Here is a 23267-nt window from a genome sequence, read left to right as displayed (position 1 = left end):
GCAATAGCCTTCTTGCCTCCCTTAAGGGCGTTGGCTTCAGCTTCATCCAAACGGACTTGCAATTCCTTAATTTGTGTTTCAAGACCCTTTCTGAGTTTCTCTTGGGTTTGGGCATGGTCTTGTTCAGCGCGATGCGGAGTTCATCAGCCAACCTAGCTGCGTCAACCATGGCCTTCTTGGCTTTTTCTTCGAGTTCTTGGCTTCATTGAGAAGTTCGTCTAAGTCAGAATGCAAGGTTTGCAATTCGGATTCCAATTTCCTCTTGGCAGCAGATACAGCGTTTTTGTGCGGAAAGTTCGTTCAATTGCTCGTGAGCATCTCCCAATTCTTGTTCGGCTTGGCGGCGGCCTCTGTCGGCTTGCTCAATAAGGTACGGGATTCTTCCAATTCGTTTTGGAGAGCATTGGCACGGCGTTCAGAAATGCCAAGTTGTTCACGGGCATCATCACGTGCACGTTGTTCTTCCTCAAGGCGGTTTGTACATCCTTAAGTTGTTGTTGGTAACGCTTGATATTCTTCTGGGCCTCGGCGTTAGCCTAAAATAATAAAATATTGGTTTCAATATGTTCAATTAAATATTATTCATAATTAATGAATCTATTCTTTACCTTGTTAGCATGGTCCAGAGCAATTTCAAGCTCGTTGATGTCGGCTTCCAACTTCTTCTTCATGCGTAAAGCCTCAGCCTTGCCCTTGGCTTCGGCTTCAAGAGAGGCTTGCATGGAGTCAAGTGCACGTTTGGTGGTTCTTGCGGGGTGTTTTCGAATTCTTCTTCCTTCTCTTGGATGCGGCGATCGATTTCTTGACGAACTTGAGACAATTCCAATTGGGATCGAAGTACTTTTTTTTCTTCTTGTTCCAAGAGCGGCTTCAGCTTCTTCCAAAGCAGCTTGTAATTCGTCTTTTCGGCTTCCAAGCGTTTGCGTGCCTTTTCGATTTCATGGATGTTGCGGCCACCTTCACAATTTGGTCAAGGAGATCTTTCACTTCATCAGCAAGGTTCTTGTTTTCACGCGCGAACAGCTTCAAGTGTTCTTGACCTTCCTCGTATGCTCCCTTAAGGCGGAACAATTCGGTGGAGTAGTTGCGGCATTCCTTCTGACTGACTGGCATCAAGTTCAGCAGCCAAGTCATCAACCTTGAGTTTCCATTCTCCAATGATTTTGTCGAATGCTTTCTGTTTCTTTTCGGCGGCGTGGCAATAGCGTTGGCACGGTCGACTTCAATTTGTAAGTCTTCGACTTCAGTGGCCAAACGTTGTTTAGTCTTCTCAAGGGAGATGCATTTCTGGTTAAGAGATTCAATGGTCCTTCAGCTTCAGCAAGACGGGCTTGCAATTTACGTTTAGCTTCTTCGAGTTCTTCAGAGCGGGCGACTCCTTCAGATTCGTATTTGGAGCGCCACAATTGAGCTTCGGCGTTAGCCTTGCTGAGTTGGCGTTGCAAATCGGCCCTTGCCTTCAGCTTCCTCTTCAACTTGTTCGCGGACGGTGTCGAGGTCGTGTTCCAAGTTACGGAATTTGCCCAAAAGTGTAGCACGTTCGCGGCTTTCTTCATCAGCCAAGCGCTTGGTGTCTTCCAATTGGGTGGTCAATGACACCTTGATCTTAGATAATTGTGAAACTTGTGATTCGGCTTCTTCCAATTGGCGCAAGAGTCGGAGTTTTCAATGGACAACTTCTTCTTGGCGGAGTCGAAGTCGTTGAGGGTGTCGGTTGGTTTCATCCAATTTGCCTTTGTACTTCGTTGAGGCTGTGTTGCAATTGCTTGGCAATCTTTTCTTGTGCGGCCTAATAAATGCAATATTATGAATATTGTGCTATGTTCTAGTAAAATTTACATAAACTACTTGTTAGTTTCTTTTAAGAATATTATTTACACGAATGGATAACGACACAAATAGTTAAGATGAGTTATTTATTAAGGATGCGGACATATTTATCAAGTGAGTCTATTGAAATAATTTGAATGTGATAGTTGTTAACTGTGCTGTGATAATATTGTGCTTTGATAATATTGTGCTTTATTTAGTTTGTGTTATATGTGAAGTGATTAAAAATTGTACTGAGCCATGTTATGATATGCGAAGCTGTAATGTTTGTTGTTTTGTGTACCTTCTCGTTAGCAAGGTGGTCAACTCCGGAGCGAAGTTCATTCAATTCACCGAAGTATTGGGCCTTCTCCTTCTCAGCCCTATATGAAGGAATAGGTTTGAAAATATAGTGTGATCATAACAGTGTTTTATGTGGCGTGTAATATTGTATATATATAAAATATAATAAACATGTCTCGAAGTTGCAGTTCATCCTAGTGGATCAGGAACCTTGGAAAGGCAACAACACAAAAATATTTAGGGTATCATGCTTTTAAACAGCAGTACCCATTTACCTTATCCCTGGCTAAACCATCAACAGCTGAGCGCATATTATTGAGTTCATTCTGCATGGAGGAGCGATCATGTTCCGCTCTAAATTGAATTTATATTAAGCATTTCATAAAAGGTAGATAATATACACATATAAATAAAAAATAAAATATTCTTGCTAAAATAGTAATAAAATCGATCAGTTTCAATAAAAAGTTATTAATTAATCAAAATCTATAAGATTTGCTGATTAGCAATTTCTTATTAGATTTTAAATGCTTTTATGAAAATAATTATCTATAAACTTACTTGGCCTTAAGTTTGTTCAATTGGTCGACTTGTTCACCCATTTCAGCAACGGCGTCATTGTGCTTCTTGCGGAGGTTGGCGAGGGTTCCTTCATGTTGGATGTTGGCTTCTTCGAGGTCACGGCGGAGTTTGCTGAGTTCGGCTTCACGTTTCTTGTTCAATTCGATTTGAGCGGATGTGGCACCACCGGCTTCCTCCAAACGCTCACCCAATTCTTCCAATTCACGAGCCAAGTCAGAACGTTGTTTCTCAGCCTTAGCACGAGCTTGACGTTCGGCTTCGACTTCTTCTTCGAGTTCTTCAATGCGGGCTTGGAGTTCCTTGATTTGTTTCTGGAGTTTGCCAACGAGAGATTGTTCGTCTTCCAATTTAGCGGTGAGAGATGAGATTTCCTTGTCCTTGCGTTGGATGGTTTGTTCGAGTTCCTTCTTGTTGCGTTCCAAATCAGCGACGGCTTCCTGGGTCAGTTTCAAGTCTCCTTCAACCTTCCTCCTGGACTTTTCTACATCACCGCGCAATTTCTTCTCGCGTTCCAAAGAGTCTTCCAATTCGTCAAGGGTTTGTTCCAATTTAGCCTTAACTTTGTTAAGGTGGTTGACCTTGTCTTCAGAGGCTTGGAGTTCTTCAGCAGTCTTCTGGTTGTTTTCACCTTGCATTTTCTTTTCCTTGTTCAATTTGTTGATGAGTTCATCTTGGTGGGCAATTTCGTCATTCAAGCTGCGGATTTGGTGATCTTTGGTAGCTTTGTCTTGTTCGGCCTTTTGTACGCTGAGTTCCAAGTCTTCAATGTCTTTCTTCATTCCAGAGATTTCTTGTTCCAATTTCTTCTTGGATTGGAACAATTGGTTTCTGGCATCTTCTTCTTGGTTCAAACGTTCTTGGGTTTCCTGTAATTTAGTAAATTAAAAAAAATTAACAGAGAGATAATATTACATTGAATAATCAAAAATAATTTCTAAATATTTGATAATTATCTGATATCCAATTAATAATAAAATGGATATATTTATACCATTCCGACCTGAATATATACATTTAATTAGTAATACATTTAGAATAATAATGCTTGCATTGTGATTCCTTACTGGATAAGATTTGGCAATTGTTCAAAGTTTTAATCTAATAAGTCCATTCATTTAAGTAGCATTGCATTATGATAGTCATTACGTTAATTAGAAGTAAGATCATTGGCACAAAACAAGTAATATAATCATGCATGCATCTTAGTTATTAATGTGCGATAGAAAATCTGGAGCGCGATATGACGCACATAACTAAAAAACTTACACACGCACAAAATCCAGAAGATATTTTTGAACTATCATCACCCACTAATATTTGGTCGCAAACATACTTAGGCACCGCCCGCGCACTATTTTATGATAAATATATTCAGGTTAAATATACTCGGGAAATCATGTTAAACGTTTTAAATGATTGCTCCGCGTGTCTTATTATAGATTTTGTTATGGCATATCTATACCAGGTGGCAATTCAGTTTAGTAAACTAGCCACTTAAAAACTTTGAGGTAAATATTTGGCATATCTCCAGAAATAAATATGCTGCAAATCAAATTGAAAGTGTTTATAAAATCAGTGTGATTCACAATCCAAAATATTGGAAATTGTATAAATTCGGTAAGCGTATCGATTACACAAACCGGAGAAAAATGCATATCAATTTGATTAAAAATTTGTTACTTACACGGAGTTGGTTATCCAAATCATTCTTCTGGGCGGTGAGTTTAGCTGTCTTTTCTTGGAATTCAGAAAGGGATCCCTTCTCTCCTTCTAAGCTAGCCAACAATTCGGTCTTTTCGGCCAAAAGTTTGCTGTTGAGTTGTTCCAATTCCTTTCTGAGCTTCTCTTCCTTTTCAAAGGCTTCTTGGGCCTTTGCTGCCTTCTCTTCCAATTTCTGCAATTTCATTAAACCATTTGTTACAGCAGGACATTCAAAGTCGACATCCATCGCGATTGATTTCACTTCAATATTTTTATGAACACAAAAATATGAATGCTAATTGTAATTGCATACAATCGCTACAATAGTATACTACTGTCCCGTTGTAGTATATCTATTAAGCGTCGCGAAAGGGGAAGAATCCCGAATATTCGAAGTGACTAAGTCACCAGTTGAACACAAACTGGATATATTCCACAAGTTATGATTGAAAAATGAATTTAATATTCGTGGGCCGTCCCCACTTTAGCGATCAAAGTTTTCATATCTTAAGTCATCCAGTCAGGATTGTAGATGGTAGTAGGGGAAAATATGATATTAATAAGAAGGCACGTACAGCATTACTCAAAATTAAATAGCAGCTGTTGAGTATCAAAAATAGTATGCGAATATGAAATATGCATGTTATACGATAAGTTATGACGATTTCGTAACTTTGTTACAACTAATAATTTTTCAAAATTAGAACTCTATTTTTAAATATCAAACATAATTCGAAAGGACACAGAGTAAAAATAAAAAGAAATTATTAAAAAATAGTTTGGTTTGGATTTCAGATGAGCAGCATCTATTTTGAACTTGTGTTCCAGTGACACTTGATACGCATATCATATGAATATCATACTAAACAAGAAGGTGAATGATACCGGTGCGGAAGCAAAGGTAAAAGCTATGGTAATATAATTATAAAATACGAACTCATATTTCCAAAAATATTGTATCATAAATCATATGAAATCAAGTTGAAATTTCAATTATGTAAAAATGCAATAAATAGATATAAATAATTTTCACTTACGGCGATCTCGTCCTCGATACGGGTGACGTTGAGGAGGGGCTTGACCTTCTGCCACATCTTCCACCATGGCCAGGTGCGCAATTGCAAGTATTTGCGCAAGTTCCTTTGTACAACTTGTAGGGCAACTCTATTAGAGAAAAAATATAAAGCATTAGTATCTTCACTCGTTCAAAAGACTAGAAATTGACAATTGATGACATAGTGCTTCTAGAGTCAGGTGCATAGTTTCAGAAGTGTGGTGTTCATTTTAAAACAATATTTTAAACGAGTGTAAAAGATTATGTGATATGTAAAAGCTATGCAGCAATAATGATAAGTATGATTATATTGAAACAAGGGCTTGAAGGACCGTGTGTAAAAAAGCCCACCTCTTGGGTGTTCATTGAAGCTGATTGTCTCTTGGACAATTTGAAAAATAGTGAACAAGACATATTTCTATAACTGAGAATTCCAGTTTTATGTGTTACTTATGTGTTGTGATGTAGTTTATTGATTAAGACAGCATAATTCAAAAAAACTGAAAGTTAAATTGGACTTTTGTGATTTGCCCTAAGTAACAAATTCCATCTGCTATCTATTATGGGGCTGGTCAATATAAATTGTATTGAAGCAGTATGAAAATCAATTGAAAAACAGAGAAAACAACTAGTGTAATCTAACAGTGTTGGCTAGTTGATATATATCATAAAATGTTTATACCAAATATTTTATTTCTATTACCTTTGTTCCTGAAGCTTGGCGTATTCCTTACGGGCCAAGTAACCACGGATCCAGGCTTGCATCCAGGTGATGATCTTGCCAAGACGGTCGTCACGCAATTCTTCCATCTGACCCAAGACTCCGGCACGGAAGAATACCTATATGTTGCATAAATTATTTTAAACCCCCGAAAAAATTGCATATGACAGCTTCATGCAATTTTTATAGAAACACACAGATGTCACATAAAGGTTATGGAAAACAGATTTGTTGTAGAAGCAAACTTGATTCAATTATTTACTAACAAAAAGTTACAAGTTGTTGAAACATATAAAAATAGTAGACCAGATGATTAGATAAAGATAGTGTGAAGAGAATTTTGTAAATATGACAATCATAGTAGAATTTATCATGCTTATTTACAAAAAAATAATTTTCATAAATGTACATATAAATTTAACATTTTTTAACATGCTTCATGAAAGATAATGTTTACAAATTGTGTAATACATGTTTTTCTTTATTTACAGATACATGCAACATTTGGCATCAGCAGTAATGGCTGAGCTGACCTTTGTTTTACCAAGTCTGAATTGGTCACTTGGCAAATCAATATGCTGGATGATTACTTCAGTTGCCTTTTCAGGTTTAATAGGCTCTTTCACTAGGTGAGGGCACAGAATTTTGTAACTGTGTTCAAAGAGGATCACAAAAAACAATTGTTAAATGTTAAATTATAAAACAAGATTGGATAATCAAAAATGAATACACGTTAAAATCTAACTAACTTATGATCTAAAAACATGAAAACTAAATTATATACATGTTGTTATTGAATCAATAGTTGTTATCCAAATTGTTCCGTAGCTCGGATGGTGATGGTGTTAATGTTGTTTTAGGCACACAAACTTGTGATTTCTCTGTCTCGGAAATCACTTAGTAAAACAAATTCAAATTTTTAAAACTGATACAAAGTTATAAATATTTTTCATCAAATTCTCACGATGTATCAGTTTTTAATGAATGGAAATTTTTCAAAATAGGGTTCATGCCTTGGTGTGACCCAATCGGTACAATTCTGTGTCTAAGCCTGTTGCGTCCAAGATGGCTTCGGCGCATTTCTTAGGATCCGTTTGTTTAGCAACTTCGGCAGGGTTCAGGATTTTGTAACTGGATTCACAAGATATGAGGGTAACACATGTTTCATACAAAATAACAATACCAGGGTAACGGACTTACATATGGGCTTATGACTAAATCTTAAGACAATATCGGTAGGGGCGGTTGGTAAGGAGATACAAGTATAATTTGGTAAACATGATATTGAAAATAATATTTTAAAACAAAGTATTACTTTCTAGTCTTTGAGTCAATATTAGTTTTAATATCATGTTTAAGTACTAACTTTTTTTCATAAAAGTATAGAATATTTGACATGCATCAGGGTAAAATCGGGCATCTGTGTATAAGGCTAAAATCGTGTTCATCATCCCCATATAGGGGTAGATTATATTATTCCTTAAATATTTTCAGGCATCTGTGTATAAGGGTAAAATCGTGTCCATCATCCCCATATAGGGGTAGATCATATTATTCCTTTAATATTTTCACACACTTAATTTCTCCTCGTGTGTGTATTTGGGGGTCAAACAAAACTATGATACTGTATACTGAATAAAAAAAATTCTGATGGTTGGACGTATGAACATGCTGAAATAGAGACGATTCAAAGGAAAAGTCTCTCTTGCCTTAGTGTGTCCAATACGATAAAGATCAGGGTCTAAATTCACAGATTCAAGACATTTAGCTGCGGCGTTTTTGGGGTCTTTCTCAGCTTGCATGATGGCAGGAGCCAAAATCATATAACTATATTATAAAAATATTTTGTTTATCGCAAAGTTTAATAAATGAGATAAAAATATTTATTGTATGGGTGGAAAAAGTCGTAACTACTGTCAAACTGGGATGGGCATAGTAAAGCTCTAATATTGCACAAAAATGATATAGAAAAGTAAAGTAAAAATATTGATGATTTTCATATATGTTATTATTGCCCAGATATCTATCGTTATATTGTCCTAATATAGTATAAAAATTATATAAAAAAGTAAAGTAAAAATATTGATGATTTTGATATACGTAATTATTGCCTAGAGGTTTACATATAATCTATTTATATTTAATGTAATTACTACTCTTTATACTTATTATTTAATCCCTCTTCTTCTAAATAGTAAATTTTGAAGAATTTCAAAAAAAAATCGTTCAAAAATCGTAATAATTGCACGTGAATCGTAACACATTCATGGACGTAGTAATAAACCCATCTACACAATTAAAAAAAAATATTTAGAAATCTAAAATAAATATTAATTCAAGATTTTTTTATATAAAATTATTTTTCTGAGATTCACATACAATCCATGGTTATTAAATTTTTTTTAAAAAATATTTTATATATTTGCTAATTGTAGAATTTATTATTATTTCTACTTATTACACCTGTGATTTGCTAATACTATTTTCTTTTAACTTTTGAAAAAAAAATTGTTAAAAAATTGTAAAAATTGTCAATCATACGCATGAAAAAAAATCGTTAAAAGGTCGTAATAATTGCCTAACATATTCATGGACCCATCTACATAATTTAACAAAAATTATATTAAAAATATTTAGGATTTTTTTATATGAAAATTATATGAAATTATTTTAAGATTCACATATTCACCGTTATTAAATTCCTATCTAAAAATTTGATGTAATTGCTAATTGTTTAACTCACTATCATTTTTACTTATACCTGTGATTTACTAATACTAATTTTTATTAGTTTTTCGAAAAAAAACGTAAAAATTGTCAAACATACGCATGGGTCTAAATATTATTTAAAAAAAGATTTTAGAAAAGTAAAGTGAAAATATTTAAGATTTTCATACAAATTTTTTTTTTCCTGAAGTGCAGATATAATCTATTGAAACTAAATTCATTCTAAATAATTTAGAGTAATTTCTAATTGTATTCTTATGAATAATATCTATTAAACTTGAGATTACTAATACTAATTTTAATAAATATCGCTAAATTAATTCAAAAATATTTAAGTTAATAAATGCGGTCTTAATACTCTCTAAGTGCTGAATTAGATTTTTTTTATATTATGTAAATTAAATTATCTAAACTTTTTAAAATTTCTAAGAAAAGTTCAATTTGATTAATTTTCAATAGAATAAAAAAAAATTAAATTAAAATAATAAATTTAAATAATTTTCAATTAAGTTTCTATTTACTTTTAATACTAAAATATTCGCTCAAAAGAAAAATGAAAGCTCTAATTCAATTCAGTCTTATTGGAATGAAATTTCGCCTAATCAAAAATCCTAAATCGGCAATTATGCAGAAATTTTTTTTTAATTATATAAGATTTTTTTCTAATAAAAAAATTTAAACTTACCGAAGTTTGAAGTCAGGGTATACCATACGATTGGGGAAACCTTTACGGCAAATACGGATACCTTCAAGCACACCGTTACAGGTGAGCTGGTGCATAACCAAGTGAGAGTCAATGAGACCTAAGAGGAAAAAAATTACGTAAGTTTTTGCAAATTTTCAAACCAAAATGGATATTTTGTTATCAACTTACCGGCTTGTTTCAATTCGTTGGGAATGATACAACGCACGAAGTGAGGTTGAGTTGAACGCAAGGTGGTCATCAAGTTGTTCAATTGTTCCTAAATAGATAGTAATAATATTTAAGTACATTATATTAATTTCCAAGTTACTCATTATTATAGAAAAATAACACACTGGGTTATAAAAATCACACCATGCTGTTGATGGTTTTAGTAGTCGACATATGAGGTGAATTTTTGGTTAGTATTGCTTGTAGTGCGCTGAGCAATATTTTTGAGGAGGTTTTTTGATGTCGATGTCGATGTTTATATTTAATACCCTTGATGTAATATTTTCAGGGCGAACTGCTGTGGTGGAGTAGTCTGAGTTGTAATGAGTTTTTGACTACACGAGAAGTATTTGTTTAGTAACTAATAAAGAAAATTTGGAAAAGTTAAGTTTGTTGATAAATTTGGATCTGGAAATCCTAGTAGTTCAAAAATGTAAAAAATTATTTCAAGTATTAATATATTTGTTTGTTCAAAATTTGGAAAAATTAGTTGTATTGTTGACACCAGTCGACAATGTGGCATGCTGATTCTGCTCATAGTTTTCATTCAATTTACCAGACAAATAAGCTTTGCATCGCACTTTTGTCTGCTAATTTGTGCATTAAACTATGACCAGACTACAAGCATGTCCGTTCCCATCAAAGTGTTATTAATTAGGGTTATGCATGACATTATCGTTATCAAAGATTTCATCACATCTAAGTCAAAACCGAATTTGCTTTCTGAAATTTCCAAATTCAGGAAGTAAATTTTGTCTTCCTGTTTGGAACAAACCTTGTATGAAGAAGATACGGTAGCAAAACCACCACCCTTCTTGCCACGACCTCCTGTGGATTCAAATCGAAAGCGAAATATGAGCGTTAGACACATAAAAGCACGTACACATTTATATAAACCGTGTAGAATTGAGACATGATAATAGTGCAAATAGTGATTAAAAATAATAAAACGTGTATTTTTACCATCGCAATAAAGACTAAGCGTGACCTGACAATCATAGACAACATATAAAGGATTTTTGGAGGCAAGAGTAGAACCAAATCATAATGCTATTATCTATAGAAGACATGGATGACATATTCAATATTTTTTTAAATTTTCATAACTCTTGATCAGGAAAGTGGTAAGGATAGACATTTTTAGATTTTTGGGACATAGCCTTGATACATTCAGTATTCAGTGCATAATAAGTTCAGGCATTTGCAGTTACAAGGCAGGACAAGGGTTGCATGATGGGTGTAGTTACCCTGTAGAGTGAGGACACAGTCTGGAAGGCGGAACCCTTCACACGCTTGCCACCTAGTCATCAATTATAATTTAATAATCAAAATAATTATGAAAATTCTAAATACCGTGAATTGTAATAATATTCAACTTGTTGGCACTAGATATGTTTGATAGAATTTGACAACCAAAAAATCTACTAACATTTTTTTAACTTATCAATAATTTGTTGTAACTGTGATTATTCATCAATAAGTAAAAAATTCGACGCATACTATTATTTAAATCTTCGAAAAATGATGTAACCTAGCACCAAATCAAATAACTTTAAGTGCTATATAATATAGAAGTGGATATGATAATTCAAGTGTATATTGCTTTGTGAAATAAAATAATAACAAATAAAATCATTTATGAGCCTGCTGGTTCCAATAGATTTGCAAAACATACCCTTTCCACCAGCTGGTTCAGCACCACCAGACTGTCCTGGATGATCAGCAAAGATTTCGACGAGCAATTTGTTCTGGGATTTCTTGAATTGATCGACAACAGTGTCGTTCAAGGGATCCTTGTTCTTCTCAAGCCATCCAGTAATGTTGTAACCGACCTATGGTAATAAACTCATATTACTTTGATTCAAATTACATGTTTTAACAATTTTTTTTTACTACGATACTTACATTACCAGCGTAGTGACCAATGGCGAAGTGGGCAGCGATTTGACCTGGCTTTGGTGGTTTGGGTTTCAAGTAAGGAGCAGATTTACCCAAGTGGTTGTTGTTCAATTTTTCTTCGAAGGTCTTGTCAGTAGCCTTGGGGAACATAGATTCTTCTTCAAGGATGGACAAGATACCCATGGGCTGTGGAAATTAGAAAACCGCATATGTTAGACTAAAATGATACATTGTTAACTGAAACATGTAACACATAGAAGAGACAGAAAAAATCTATTATTTTGAGAAAATCATTTAAACTTGGAAGAAATTTTATATTTCATTTATTACACATATAAACTTACCTGAAGTATAAAAAACGTGCACAGTACGTTTTGTTAGATTAATACGGGCATCTACGATTAGGGTTCAATTCTATAATTTTTGTTCTACTTTAATTTATTATAATTTAGATAAAATTATTTCGCCATTCACAAATTTTAAAATTTTACATTTCAACTACAAAGATCTACAGCGATTTCTAATATCATCCAATTTCTATCCCAAATACCTTCTCAATAAGATCAATAGTTGCTTGTAGATCCATTCCAAAATCAATAAATTGCCATAAAATACCTTCTCTAGTATATTCTTCTTGTTCGATAACGAACATGTAGTGATTAAAATATTGTTGAAGTTTTTCATTGGTAAAATTGACACAAAGTTGATTGAACCCATTCGTCTGCCACCCACACAGAAAAGACAAAAAGTACAAACACAACATAAAACATTAGGAAACATAAATAGTAAAAGTTAGTAAGTGAACATCAGAAGAAGTTGTTAAAAATATTGAAATAGAGATAAAACATCATTAATTACATAAATTTAACATAAAGCTTATTTTGCTCATAACTGCTCTTTGTTATGGTAGGTCCAGTAAATCGTAATATAGAAGTAGTGTTGATAAAAAAATTTGGTAATTTTACTATCAAATCTGATTTTTTTATTACGATTTGCTGGATTTAAGCGAAGCATTGGGCGCCCGATTCTTACGGGTATTGTTCCCAATACCTTTTCAATAAGGTCAATACACATTTGGAGATCCATGCCAAAATCAATGAAAGTCCATTCAATGCCCTCTCTTTGGTATTCTTCTTGTTCAAGTACGAACATGTGGTGATTGAAGAATTGTTGGAGCTTTTCATTGGTGAAGTTGATACATAGTTGTTCAAATCCGTTGAACTAAATTGGATTGAACAAACCAAATTATGTGGATATGTTAATAAAATAGGTAAATTTGCGTTAAGTAATAATATTAGATAGCATGGTTATATTATCTATAACATAATGTTGAGGTAGTCTTCGAGGGATTTAGTACCCTTTTTCTAGAATGTCCTGGAAACAAGAGACCTTCTCAATTTAGTCTATATAAATGAGAAGATATTTTCAACATTAGGATGTGATTGTTCATTACAAATGTTAAATATTTTTACTGTAATAAACAACCATCTTCAGGATTTCAATTATCAAGATGTATGACAAAATTGCAACACTGGTTGCAATAATGCGGGGCTTCTATCCCGTTTCAACACCGATTAAATCAGCATCAGTCGACACAAAACGTAGATTTTTTTTCACCATGATTTGGATCTATTACCTTTTCAATCAAATCAATACAAGCTAACAGATCCATTCCAAAATCAATGAAGGCCCAGTCAATGCCTTCACGTTTGTATTCTTCTTGTTCAAGAACGAACATGTGATGGTTGAAGAATTGTTGCAATTTTTCGTTGGTGAAATTGATACAAAGTTGTTCGAAACCGTTGTACTATACATGCCATGGAGGAGACAGAAAATAGGACATTAACATAATGGTAACATAAATGGGGTATCACATCTAGATAAAAAATCAAAACATTATCAACTCAAATTGAGTTGACATTGTTTTGACTCCAATAACAATACATAAACATGTTGACCATTTGGTTCATTTTGGACCATTTGGTCAGAACGCCATTCAGGGAGACGCCACAGATGCTGAGAATAAAGAATATGAATTTTAGTCACATGAGACTGACACGATTTTTGACCAGCCTGACTTTTTCACAAAGGGCCCAATCCTGGGAGCAAGGGTAGACATCACATAGTGATGTTTACCTTCTCAATAAGATCGATACAGGCTAACAGATCCATTCCGAAATCAATGAAGGCCCAGTCAATACCTTCTTTCTTGTACTCTTCTTGTTCAAGTACGAACATGTGATGGTTGAAGAATTGTTGCAATTTTTCGTTGGTGAAGTTGATACAAAGTTGCTCGAAACCGTTGTACTACATTGCAGGTAAATTGTAATATTTGATACATAAATGGGGAGAAGTAGAAATCTTTTAACAAATATAAAAGACTTATTTGTGCATAACCAAAATATGGAATGTATCAGCTTTAATTTGAATAAATTTGGTTCAACTAAATTTATAATCTCATAGTATGGATGAGATACTTCACGATTTTCGAAAAATAATTATTTATTTTTCCTGAATTCCATATTAAGGGTATAATATTTACAATAATTAGAATTTTTTTTCATACAATATGCTACATTTTATTTGTGTAGCTCAGTGATGGCAAGGGTAGCATCAATTGTATATTTGTTAAAAGATATCCCAACACTCTATAATATGAATAATAATATAAAAAAAAATGGTGGCTGCAATAAAAAATATTAGTGGTTTGACAAAATTACATTATATATGAAAGTTTCAGGAATTATAACATTGTGGTTGTAATAGTTAGATATTTTCCAAACCAATATTTTAGAAAACCGGTTTTCGAATATTATTGTTTCAAAAAACCGGTTTTAACCGGTTTCGCGTTTTTATGAAAAAAACTAGTTAAAAAAAATTGACCAAAAAATTAACTTTAATTATAATTAGTTAATATTTGTTAACTATACTATTACGATATATACTATGCGATACTATTTTAAAGTAGAGGGCAAATAAGTATAACCAACCATCGTTTTATCAGTATCAGAAGAGAACGTCCACATTATCAATTTAGTGACAAAAGTATTTTTTGGTATTAGATTTTTTCGTTTTGAGCAGTATTATTTAGTTGATCATAGTTACACTACATATTAGGGTGTAAATATTTTTATAATAGTCAAATTAAGGACGACTATCGATTTGCAATCAATCCAAAGAAAATTTATTATCAATTTTTCAAGTGTTATTTACACATTGAAACCGGTATATTCTACTAAAACCAGTTTTGGAATTTCTCAGTATTTTCCTAGAAACTAATTAAAAACCGTTTTTTTTAAATTGAAATAATTAAAATAAAATGTAAAATTAATTTTTATACGAAAGACGACTATCGATTTGCAAGAGCGTTTTCATCAATCTGAAACATTTGGATACATTTTTCATTATTTCAGTATTATTTTTATATAAAAAACCGGTATTATCTAGTAAAAACCGGTTTCTGAGTTCCTTAAAATTTTCTTGAAAACTAATTAGAAATCGACAAGCCCTATTCCAGGCCTTTCATATATAAAATAATTTATACTGATATTCATAAAAACAGACAAAAGATGAAATTAAATTACAATAGTCAGTTTGGTTTCAATAAAAATAATAAAAAAAATTATAAACCAAAAATTTGATTTGGAAAAAATTATAAACCAAAAAAGAGTCTATCGTTATCATCCTTTGTCTATTTGCTTAAATTTATTAGGCAGATTTCTGTATTTATTACTTAAGGTTCAGAATTGAAGTTTGAATCTTCAATAATTAATTTGATTGAGTATTTTTTCATTAATTGCCTTTTATTTTATATCAATGTTATGTTTTTTATAATACTCACGTCAAAGATTTCGAAACCAGCAATATCCAGTACACCAATGAAGTGCTGTCTCTTTTGCTTGGTGTCAAGAGTTTCGTTACACTTCTTGACGAGCCATTTGAACAATCTGTCGAACACACCCTTGCAAAGGGCACCGACAGAGTTGGTGACTTGGTCCTTGTTACGACCCTGGGTCACGAATTCGTTACCGACCTTGATGCGGGGCTTCAACAAGTTCTTGTACAAGTCTTGGACGTCGCATCCCAACAATTTGGCGACACGTTCACCCTCCTGTAAGGGATAATAGAATGAAGTCACCGGGGAATGATAAGTATAAAATTTATTTATTTCTGGTAATGGTACAAGTATCTAACCTCTTGTCCATCGGCTTCAGCTTGTTCTTCGCGACCGCGCTGCTTGAACTTCATGCCTCCCATGTGCATGACGGCAGCGGTGATCTTGTAGATGTCATCTTTTTCCTCTTGTGTGAAACCGAGTACGTCGAAAGCTTCCTATACCAGAAAAAATAACAAATGACATACAGGTCTTGTGCATTTCGCCACAGCGGTAGATATTTACCGAACGCCTCCTTATCTACATATTATAAACAAGTCCAGAAGAAAATGGAATGGATTTCGCGGAGTGAATAAGTTTTTATTAAGAATTCCAATATTGAAAGTATTAGTATCACTTGTTTTTCTGGACTGTTTATAAAGATTTCAGGCATTGGAAATATCAACCCTGTGGTCCATTTTAACTTACCAAGAGTTTTCATACATATTAGTAGCGGTCAGCGCATACCATATGTTTTGGTTCATGGTATAACATCGTTTCGTAGATGTCACGTAATTTTTATGTATAAGGTTTTTTTTCACACACCAATTGATGAAATTAATTTTATTTTATCGGTTGAGTTTGACCGATTTGACGTAATTTTTGTACTGTGATGAGGTAGAGTTAAATTATTTATATAGATGAGTTATTAGGGTGGTCCTTAAAATGGTCATTTTTGAATTTTCTTGCTCCCAGGGGCTCAAATGGTTCCAAATAGATAAAAAACAATTCTCTGAAAGTTTTAGCTCTAAAATATTAACGTTTAGATAGAGCGCAATTCAATCAAAGTTTTGTATGGAAATAGCATGGAAAAATTTTCAAAAGTCTTAAAAATGTTTTTTAGATGTAATTTAGCAAACAAATAAAACTCATTCATTTTTTGCTAAGTTATACCTAAAACATTTTTTTTAAATTTTCAAAATTTCTATCTAAAAGTTAGTATTAAGAGCTTTGTTTCAGAGAATTGTTTTTTATCTATTTGGAACCATTTGAGCCCCTGGAAGCAAGAAAATTCGAAAATGACCATTTTAAGACCACCCTAATGAGTTATTGTTGTTAATTGGATGGTGAAAGTTTGATTTGGAATAGTAGTATCCAATATACATATTCTACTGATATTAATATAATTTTGAAAAAAAAAACTGTACGTTTGTTAACCACATTTGTTCTAAAATCGTTATTTTAGTAACGATTGTATTACCAAAATACATAAAAATTTAAATCCAATGATAACATATTGGTAATGCTTTCAGAGATCCAAATCTGAAGCAGTCTAACTAACCTAACATAGATAACTATTATCAACAATGTCTATGATTATTATTATTATTATTATTATTATTTCATTTGAACTAGAATGAAATTGGTGATAATGATGATAAAAAGGTAGGATTTTTCTATGCAAGAAGTTTATCCTCGACTGGTCCTGTTTCCAGAAAGTTGCTTTTCAGAGTTCCAATTCTGACGCAAAATTTATCCAGTATTCACGACTAACGAAAACAATTTTTCAAAATCTTAACTTACGTCGGTGAGCAGACATTCTTCTCCGTCATCCATGTTGGGAATAGTAATTTTTCCCTGGGAGACGTTGTAATAATCGTAGATGTTATCGGACAAGAGACATTTAGCTGAAGATGCAAATGAAGAAAAGTTATGCAAAAAGAAAAGACAAGGATTTTATGGAAAATTTTGAAATTTGAGTGTGTGTTTGTGTTTGTGTGTATTTGCCGAATTCAGATCTGGAAGATCGAAGATTTGTGTTTTTTCCAATACCATGAACCTTTTTGGTATTTGATTGGTTAGGTGGTTAGATATTAATGTTAAAGCAATCATCCGGAAGCTGTACGGATGATAAAGATTCAACTTAAGTCATGAAAATTATTAGAACAAAGTTAGTAGTTACACACTATTAGTATACTTCAACACTGGTATTAGTTATCAGTTGGTAACTACTGTTGTGGGAGAAAACAGGAGTTTAATTGCAAATATAGAAAATTGATGAATGTTTGATTTTTTTATAATATTATGTTGTTTTAAATGATCCAATAAAAGAATTTTAATAATGAGCTATCTTATCAGAAATTCTCTGGGAATCTGGTATTGCATCAAAAACCCCAAAAGAATGTTTATGTGGCACAACTAGTGTGGAATTTTCAAAAAATCGAATTTTCAAATTTTCCATATTTCGATAGGTTATACCTTTAAAAATAACATACTAAAATTTTAAATCGATATCTTAAATAGTTTTTGAGTCACAGCCATTTAAAGAGTATATATGTAGTATATAATATAACGATCATTTTATCTTTAAACGCGTTTTTCTCGAAACCGCATTTTCCGAATTTGCTGCAGTGATTACTCAAAAACAAATGATCCGATCACTATCGAATTTTTTTTACATGTTCTATATATATAGTTCTCCGTAAAATGAACTATCGATTTTTTGATCGGATCAAAAATCGAATTTTGGCAGTCCAAAAACGACCAAAATTTTGGGTAAAATTCGACTTTTTTTAAAAAACGCCGCCATTTTGTCAATTTTTGATTTTTTTTATCGTAGGTCATTTTACAGACAATATTATCTAGTTTAACAAGATTTTTTTTTTATATTTCATCCACGTAGAAGGCCGGAATCACTGCAGCAGTGAAGGGCCTTTTTTTCGCGCCGTTGGAGATCGACGATAACTTAAAAAACATTTAATTTTTTTTTTCAAAAATTTTACTATGTATTCTTAAAACATGTGTAAATATACTCTTAAATATTGAAATGATTGATAAAGTTTTTTTTTTTAATATAAATTCCCAAAAATTATTTTTTTAGGCGGTTACACTAGTTGTGCCCCTTAATATGAAATGCTGTGACTTTTACCAATTGGCGAGCAACTGTAATTTTTGCAATCAAACTCAGTTAAGGTTTTACTATGAAATCGAAATATTAGTAAGGTGTTATCGAAGAAATAAAGACAGCAAGAAGGCGTTTATTTTGTCAATATAAATTTTCCGCCTGCTTACATCGGTGTTTTCCATTTCTTCGGCATCGTTCACACTTGGGATTGTCGTTTTTCCTTGTGACACGATATAATAATCGTGTATATTATTCGATAATAAGCAGATTTCTAAAACAATGTGATGACAACGATCAAATAAAGTATTAGTTGTATATACTAAGAGTGTTAGATAAATTTGGGACTAGTACTACTGACTTGGTTGGTTTTTGACCAAGTTAAAGGACGCTCGTATGGGCGCTTGGGTAAAATTCTGGTGAACTTATTATCCAGAATTATCTAAAATGGTACCAGGGTGTAAAAGACAAAAGTTTTAGTAGTTGGTTAGGAATATGCATAGCGCTTTATAGATCTTCAGGTAATAATGTCAACACCTGATGTCAATTATGAAATAAAAACTAAAAATTTATAGAATGTTTAGAATAAAATTTTCTAGTCTATGCATATTTCTTATTACCACTACTAGGTATGTTCCATTTGTAGGCACGTACAGTATATGTGCTTTTCTATTTAGTACTCGTGTTCAGACACATTTGGTTTAAAATGAAAAAACTAACGTGGTTTCACATCCTAAAGTGTTTTTTCACGTTGTGGATTAGGGTTGATTTAAACCAAGTCGGTTTAAATCCGAGCAAGGATGCTCGACTTACATCAGTCAATAAACATTCCTCGCCGTCATCGACGTTGGGAATTGTGGTTTTTCCTTGCGACACGATATAATAATCCATAATGTCGTTTGACAGCATACATTTTGCTGTTTTTCACATAAATTATGTAGTAGTTCTAACAAATAAATACAGTAAAAATCTATCTGTAGATACAGTAGGTATTTATATATACTCTGCAAAACTGGTCTACTTAGACACATGGATCTATGTGTTTGGAGTCTAAGAGATTTTGTGTAAGAGTGTAAAAGTATTGCAAAAAAAAATGCAACGTGTGTACATGTAAGTTTGTTTTGACAGAATTTGTGTTTGAAATGTGTATATGAAGCGTGTATGTATTGAAAAGTTCCTAAATTCATAAATAAGATTACATAATTTGAACAAAATAAATAATTAATATATAATAAAAAAGGAAAATTGATACTTAATGAATTAACTGAATATTGATTTGAATTTGAATATACTTTAAAAATATGATTTTAATTGCATAAGGTAGAGCGTGGCTTAAAGGTCCGCAGGTAGAAACGTCGAACGCCATTTATAAAGATACTATTTTGAAGTAGAGGGCAAAATTGCGTAACCAAACATCATTTTATTGATATCAGGAGAAAACGTCTTCATTATCAATTTTGTGACAAAAGTATTTTTTGTTATTAAATTTTTATGTTTTGAGCAGTGTTATTTAGTTGACCATACTTGAATTTAAATTTTAATTGTAAAAGACAAAAAAAAATTAAATAAAATGGTAAAATACGTTGAAAAAGTCAATTTTACAAGAGATAAATTAAATTAATATTTATTCCAACTGTTTTGAGCAGTGTTATTTAGTTGACCATACTAGAATATAATTTTTAATTGTAAAGGGCGAATAATAAAAAATAGTAAATAAAAAAATTAAATAAGTTGAAAAAGACAATTTTACAAGAGATAAATTAAATTAATAGTTATTCCAACCATGCTGATGAATATTTCTGATCTTTGGAAAAAAATGTTACTAAGAAATTTGTATTTTGCAATGGCTGAATAATGTAGCTACTATTTCATAAATATCATTAAAAATTAAAAAAAAGACATTGGATCTGTTTGTCGTCTGGTTGGGATGACAAATTTAAAAAAAAATAAAAATGTATATTTCAATAATTATGAATTAACCGGAAATTTTACTGAACATAGTTTGAAAGTTGTTTGTTTGATACGTATTAAGCCTCATGATGTAGGTCATTTAATTTAGACAGTATATTTACTGGAAGTCAAACTGGACCTTTGTGCCCCGCCCTATTCTAATGCAGATAAATTTCAAATTTTAATACAACTAAAATTTTTTTTTTCAATTATATGTCTTATGATACTGACTTTTCAATCCATCGACGGATCCAGACATCATCTGGTAGAAGATGTGGTAGGACCGTTCGAGAGCCTGCTGGGAGATGACACGAGCCTTCTCCAACAGATCTGTAGTAATAAAAAATTATTAAGCAAAACAATTTATTTTTCCCTAGTTGCAGTGGTTCTGAAGATCACTTACAAGTTTCGATATCAGCTCCTGCCAGTTTTCCAGAGGGACCGAAGTGAATACGGATGAATTTACCCTATGTACCAAGAAAAAAATTTAGAAAATATTTTTTGTCAAGGAAAGTATTTATGAGTTTGTGTCTTTTTCTACTTACGAAACGGGAGGAGTTGTCGTTACGCACAGTCTTGGCGTTACCGAAGGCTTCAAGTACGGGGTTAGTTTGCACGACTTGATCTTCCAAGTTACCCTTCTTGGTGTTGGGGTCATCCTTCTTGCCGGAGGCACCGACAGTGGCGAAGTAGGCAATTACCTTCTTCGTGTTTTCAGTCTTACCAGCTCCAGACTCTCCACTGGGGGATGGAATTGGTGAATTAGACTTTCAGAAAACCAAAGAGCGAGGAAACGAGAAATTTTTAATACTGGTTTATAACATGTACAAAAATCCCGTTTCTCTTCGAATTTTGCTTCAATTTACGTAATTTTCTACTTACGTAATCAACATAGATTGATTCTGGTGGTTGGTCAACATGTCGACGTAGGCACCGTCAGAGATGGCAAAAATGTGAGGTGGAACTTCATTACGCCTCTTACCACGGTACAATTTGGCGCAACGGTTTGTGTATACGGGGTAACGTTTGTAAGGATTGATAGCGACACAGAAAAGTCCGGAGTAGGTCTAGATATTAGAAGAAAATGATCAAAATTAGTTATGATAAATAATTTTGTGGAGTTTTTGTATTATTCGTAGTTATTGACAAACAAAACGTGGTGTTGCTCTAGTTATTTATACTAAATCTGCTGATTGAATAAGGTAAAATTAGTAGAAATTATGTAGATGCCCAGCATCACATCTTTGGTAAAATTATCAGAAATCATGAAATTTTACGAAAACTTTAGGTCTCTCTGTTTGAAATAATTACAGTGAAAATTTCAATTTAAACATTTTAATTTACTAAGAAAATTACTCTAAAATGCACCCTTCGCATTCGGGCTCTGGCTATTGAAAACGGTCTCACGCAACATATGCGTGCGCAGCATTAAATGTGTTAAATGAGTACTTCAAAACGGTGTCCCACTTTGTTTAAAATAATATTAACGTTATTATAGTATTTTTTTTAAAACAATTAAAAGTATATTGTAGATAATTCCAAAATTGATGCTTTTCTCTGTTACAGAGTTATTAAACGATGATGAGTTATTATTATATAGAAACTGTGGTCTATATATAATATATTTTATTTTCAATGAAATAAATATTTTTAAATAAATTATTATTATTGTTTTTAAAATAAATATGCAAAAATCTATTTTCCTGCGTTGTCTAAAATTATAGCAACATATTATTTTATCATTTAAATCAGTCCAAATATTATGTTGTGGACAAGGTAAATATGATGTATTTGCAATACAAAATTATTGAATAATTAATTATTATATATATTTTTCTAATAAATGCGTTACTATGAAATTTCTTGATTGAGTATGTTTATTTTTTTCTTTTGTGTAAAGGTCTAAAAACGTATTTTTAAATTCAAATATTATATTGTAGACAAAGTAAAAATTAGGTTTCTGCTTTTCGAAATTGTTGAATTGTTGGATAGTACTTTATTATAAACTAGAGCAACGTGTGATATTAACAAATTTAATTAATATTTAAAACATAATGAGTAGTTTATTAACTTCTTTAACAAGCATCAGAAAATTTAACAACTTTTCTATTTAATTTCCATAAAAGTTAAAAATTACTAACTTTTCCTCCAAATGAGTTTTGTATTTCCCATTTTTTTTAAAATATTTTCTGATGCTCACATGATCATGAAGTTTTGAGGAAGATACTTTACATAGTATTTTATTCCTCTTGTCATTTTTGGGTCAATAAATTAATTTCATTAATATAATTAATAGTAGTACCAAAATAATTAGCACTAGATTATCTACATGGTGATGTCTGCTAAAACCTGTAGAAATATTCTATTATGACTACCACTATTGTTTGTAATATTATTTTTTTGAAGGGTGTCATAATAAAATATTGTTATTTCAATGTGAAATGTTAAACTATATACAAAATAAACATTAGTTAATCAATTATTAACATCGTTGGTTCACTGAAATGTCCCCAGTGGTTTCCATCGATTTTTTGCAGATGGTCCCTCCCCTTAGCGAAGTTTTACTGTCTGCTGGTAATTGCAAATGGTAAGCAAGAAGTTTTTCAAAATTAT

The 23267-nt window shown here is 32.3% G+C and overlaps 1 pseudogene; it reads right to left on the bottom strand.

The window, feature by feature from the left end:
- LOC113388353 overlaps positions 1-23267 on the bottom strand; it is a 41453-nt pseudogene that overhangs the window by 3090 nt on the left and 15096 nt on the right.

The sequence above is a fragment of the Ctenocephalides felis genome, unplaced genomic scaffold (assembly GCF_003426905.1).
Source record: "Ctenocephalides felis isolate EL2017-DRISC unplaced genomic scaffold, ASM342690v1 CF-g0.4_SCAFFOLD_03572, whole genome shotgun sequence".
Taxonomy (NCBI): domain Eukaryota; kingdom Metazoa; phylum Arthropoda; class Insecta; order Siphonaptera; family Pulicidae; genus Ctenocephalides; species Ctenocephalides felis.
The sequence above is the reverse complement of the archived record's forward strand: the minus strand, read 5'-3'. Positions and strand labels throughout refer to the sequence as shown.